Raw genomic sequence first — 6,061 nt, forward strand, 5'->3', positions numbered from 1 at the left:
ATCTACGTCAAAAGTTAAATCTCTATCACAATCTTTTGTGACAGCTTCATTCGTAGTCTTCGAATAATCGAATTATTTTATCCATATTACTCAATGGTGATAAAACTCCATTTATCAACTCATATTCGTGAAGAAAACAATTTTATTGTTAGCCATGACCACCTCACTCAAATTTCAGGGCGAAATTTCTTTAACGGGTAGGTACTGTGACGACCCGGAGATTTCCGACCAAATTTAAACTTAATCTTTATATGTTTCCGACACGATAAGTAAAGTCTGTAATGGTGAAGTCTCAAAAACTATGAATTGTGTTCATGTATACATTTGACCTTTGACTATTCCCGACGATTCACGAACAAATGTGTATAACAAATATGCAATATATATATAAATATGAATTATTAGTATTATTGATTCTAAATATCTTATTATCTATATTATATATATACTACATTTTTACAAACATGAGATTTCTATTACATAAAGCTATACAGTTGTTTAACACTTTTTACTTTCAAATCACATTATTGATTGAATAAAACCAACACTTTCTATCACCAGCTTTCTTGTAACTTTCTTGTGATTGTGTTTCTTTTAGTCTTCTGTGGCATAGTACACATATGATTTAAACCATCTATCCTCTAAATATATTACATATACATATACATGTTAACACATATAACACAAGTATTCACCAACTGCAGTAACCTCCTTCACCTACGTCCGCCACTCTCATCTACCATCAAACTATTTCTAACTTGTTTATGTTTAACAACCACCATCATCTTTCACCACCTCTACTCACCACCATCACCGAGACCGAAGTAACCCTTCACATGAAATCAACCACAACACCACCATCTTTTAACCTTCACTATGACCACCATAACCGCCACATTATCACCCTCCTATCACCATCCACATCACAATAAACCACCACACCATAACAAACCAAATTACCATTTTCATCACCTAACTCTCTTTCTCTCAAAGACACTACCATCATCTTTGATTGTATCTTCATATACCAACAACAATAAACGTCAACAATCTCGATCATCACCATGGACGCCAACACATAGTTCACCAACTTCACTACTACCATCGATGAGGTACTACTCTCCTTTGTCTTCCACTTTTGTTCTACCAAAACACACGACCCAGAAACCACTATTCGAACACCAACATAAACTAAACCACCATTTTTCATCATCATCAATTCATATTATAACCTGTAACTAGTGCTATACTTATGATCAACTATTTTAAACGCAAGACCAAACCCACATATACAGCAACTGTTCGAGTACAACTACTTGTCTAGTTAATTATTCAACGAATCCTACTTGTTTTCTATTCAGATTCGAGAACAAACACGCCATCATCAATTACCCATGATTCACTACTGGTTTTGTTTCTGTTTCCTATTTTCTTATTCGAACACCATATAACACAACATCATCGAATACATCCTTGTTTATATCCCCATTGATCTATGATCTGTTCGAGTTGACTATCCAGGTATAAATCACAAAAACCCTCACACACGCACCCAACGAATTAAATTGTTGGTCGCTACTGCAGCTGTTTCTTGTTTTAATACATGAAAAAGATGAAGTATGATGATGATTTAATTTACAACGAATATGATAATGATGATACTGTTATAAAAAAAATAACGAGATAGGGATGAACCAAAATTTGATGTCGGATGCTTACTTTTTTTCTACCATATTCGTGTTTTTTTAAAAGAAAAGAGAAAAAGAGAAAACATGCTGGGTGGGTATGAGGCTTTCCAGCTGTGGATGGCTGTTATATAAAAAAAAAAGAAATATAGATATATACACCGAAACCTTAATAGGCTTGGTTACTAGTATCGGGTTCTTATATTAACATGTGGGCCGAAGCTTTCATTTTGCTATTGGGCTTTGTGATCAATTGGGTTGTAATAGACTATTTTTACTTGGGCTCATGATTTAATTCTGACCCGAGGAGTTTATAGAAGATAGATACGATTACTAGGGAATAGATGATGATGAGGATGTATGATGCGAATGTTGATGATATCATGACTATGATGATGATGACGAGTTACAAATAATGAAGATGATATACTTATAATAATAATGAACAAGATAATTATGATATAATAATAAATGATCATGAAGATGATTATGTTAATTTATGATGATGTTAGATGATGATCACATGATGATACGATTATGATCATGATGGTAAGTTAAGCATGATGGTGAGGTTATATAGGATTAGGCCACAAATTAAATCAGAAAAGCTGAGACATAGGAGTGGTTAAGGATTTTATCGGGTTAGCGGGACGTCGCGGGTTCAAACCCGGACTTGGGCATTTTTTTTAAAGGACTACTCCTTGAGGTAGTTTACTTATTTATCATTATCATTATTGTTATTATTATTATTATTATTATTATTATTATTATTATTATTATTATTATTATTATTATTATTATTATTATTATTATTATTATTATTATTATGGAAATGATTTTTATATAAAAATATGATTATTTTTAATATTATTATTATTAACTTACATTATTATTAAAAACTACTATTATTATTATTATTACTATTTTAATTATCATTATTATTTTAATTATCATTTTTATTATTATTTTTTATTACAAATAAATATTATATTTATATTACATATAATTATATACTAAACATATTAACATTATTTTTATAAATACTACAAATAACAAACTATTGATAAAATACTAATATATATATTAAGATATCTACATGTATAAATATTAATCATTTTAAATATACACAAATTAAATACATATAACATATAAACTAAGATATAATATATAAATTGGGTTGATTAAAAATATATGTGTTAATATAAATTAATGATATAGGTTCGTGAATCCGAGGCCAACCTTGCATTGTTCAATTCAGTCGTATATATATTTTTACTACAAAATATCATATGTGAGTTCATTTGCTCCCTTTTACTCTTTACATTTTTGGGACTGAGAATACATGCGCTGTTTTTATAACTTCTTTATTAAATGCTTTTGAAATATATTTTTGAACTGAGAATACATGAAATGCTTTTATAAATGTTTGACGCCATATGACACAAGCAAAACATTCCTCGAATGAATTATTATGCAGACAGAAGTTCTGTGGATTATTATTGAATTAGTTGGACGTTATAATTGCCACTAATTGTTGTGAATATTTCCCCTGATTATTATTGCTTGGTAACCTAAGAATTAGAAAAGGGTATGGCCCTAATTCACGCGAATCCTAAATGTAGCTACCGGGTTTAACACCCCCACCCAGAATGTTCACTAGACGGAAGGGCTAGTGGGCGTGGTGTTTAGTAATTCGAAGTTTATATGATTATTATACAGACGAGATGTTCTGTTTTGGGGATATTATTTATGCGCATTATATGTTAAGGTCTGTTACCAAGCCAAGCTATGAAAGCAATGAAAAGTGAATGTTATGTATCGAGAGAATGATTTTATACACAGGTTATGTGTATGTTATTTTTATGCACGAGATATGTGTACGGTTACTAAGATTTATGAAATATGATTTCGTACAAGAGAAAGGTGTACTGTATTTAAAAGATATCGCATGTACATTACAGGTGGGTATAGGATTCGGGCCCTTTTGTACCATACAGCATTTAAATCTTGTGGTCTATCAAAAATTGATGAATTTTACTGTTTAATGATAAACTTATGAACTCACCAACCATTTGGTTGACACTTTAAAGCATGTTTATTCTCAGGTGTGAAAGAAATCTTCCGCTGTGCATTTGATCATTTTAGAGATATTACTTAGAGTCATTCATGGCATGTTTTAAAAGACGCTGCATTCGGGTCATAGAGTTTATCAAGATTATTATCAAGTCATTTATAGTCTGGATATATTATGAAATGGTATTCATGTCGTCAACTTTCAATGTGATGAAAGTTTGTCTTTTAAAAACGAATGCAATGTTTGTAAAATGTATCATTTAGAGGTCAAGTACCTCGCAATGAAATCAACTATTGTGAATCGTTTATAATCGGTATGAACGGGTGCTTTCATCTTCTTTTCTATATCATCTTTTTCATTGAATCCAATCAACCAAAACCAATATCAACGAGTGATGTGTTTTGCTTTTGGACTTTTAACCGAAGTATAATCAATTCATAACTGTTATAGAGTGAATTGAAACGAAAAAAAATAAAAAAAAGTTCATAACAGCTATGCTGTTCGACGCAGGTGAAACACAAAAAAAATTAATTGATTTTGAAATCGAATACATTTTGGACTATGATTCCAACAAGAGATAGTTTGTTAAACATATATAGAAACTATTGGAATCATCAATTGGACTTAAAATTTCAAAACAAATTCGAATTTCTCCAAGAACGATTCAGTTGACTTTTCTAGAAATAAACTTTGACTCAACGATTTGAACTCGATATTAGAAAATGGGTTTTGAAACGTTGCAGATAGTTTGTATATGAGATTCCTTATAGAATTGCAATATTAGATTTTGAAATTTAATTCTAAATCGAGGTTTTCCTAAAAAAAGTTACAATAACAGAGGTGTTATCTGGGTTTTATTTAATTTCTGTGTAATTCTTGAATTTGCAGGAGTGGTATGTAATATAAACAGATTGAAATCGAATATCTTAAGTTAGTAAAGATGATTTGGATGTATTGCAAGTTGATTAGGACTGGTAACGAATTTTGAAGCATATAATTCAATCAGACAATAAAGAAAAATAAACAGATTGCTAATTTCAACAGATTGGTACCTCTGCTACAGCTATGAAATGAATTTTTGTGATGTAAACAAAATCATATACAGTTTTAAATGAATCATATATAGTTGACAAGGATTTGAAACTGAATTAGGATCCTATGATCAATTATACGTATTAATATATATATATATATATATATATATATCAGTATTTATATATACATATTTATTTGTATACGTATTTATATATATTTAATTATATTATATATATATATATATATATATATATATATATATATATATATATATATATATATATATATATATATATATATATGAATTTATATATCTTGTTTATATATTTGTATTTAAATATCAATTTCTTAAGTTTGATAATTAACTAGTATAACAATAATACAAATAATAATTTTATTAATAATATTATTATTAGTAAGGAGTCTAGTAATAATAAATAATAATATTATTACTTACTATAAAAATAATAATCTTATTAGTTATAATAATATTAATATTATTAATGATAATAATATTAATATGATAATTATATTTCAAACTTGCAATTAAATATAATACTATTAGATGACATTTATTGAAGAGTTAATATTTATATATTATATATATATATTTGATAGAAATCCTATATAGATTCATAATAGCATATATATCTATATATTGTATCAATATACATATAGTGATAATTATGTTTATATATTTTATGTATATTCACATTACTATATATAAACTTATGTTTTAGATACTCATATTCATTACTTAGATAGATGTAGTAATTATATTCATTAAAACAATTTAAACTCAAAGTATAATATTATACATTTAATACTTTATTAATCGTTGACAAATTATGTTCGAAATCATTAACTAACAAGTTTTAGTTATTTTAATTTATCTTTCATAATAATTAAATCACATATCAGTTCTCTACTATATTTATTTTACAATGTATAATTATCTATATGTATAATGATTTACATGTACATTTCTATTTACGTTTATAGATTCGTGAATCGTCGGAAACAGTCAAAGGTTAAATGAATTCATAAAAACAGTTCAAAATTTTGAGACTCAATATTACAGACTTTGCTTATCGTATCGAAATCATTTAAAATTAAAGTTTAAATTTTGTCAGAAATCTCCGGGTCGTCACATATACCAATAGTACATACATCTAAAAGCTGTGTATTGTACGAGTACGAATACGGGTGCATACGAGTAGAATTGTTGATGAAACTGAACAAGGATATAATTGTAAGCATTTTTGTT

Source organism: Rutidosis leptorrhynchoides, chromosome 5 (genome assembly GCF_046630445.1).
Source record: "Rutidosis leptorrhynchoides isolate AG116_Rl617_1_P2 chromosome 5, CSIRO_AGI_Rlap_v1, whole genome shotgun sequence".
Taxonomy (NCBI): Eukaryota; Viridiplantae; Streptophyta; class Magnoliopsida; order Asterales; family Asteraceae; genus Rutidosis; species Rutidosis leptorrhynchoides.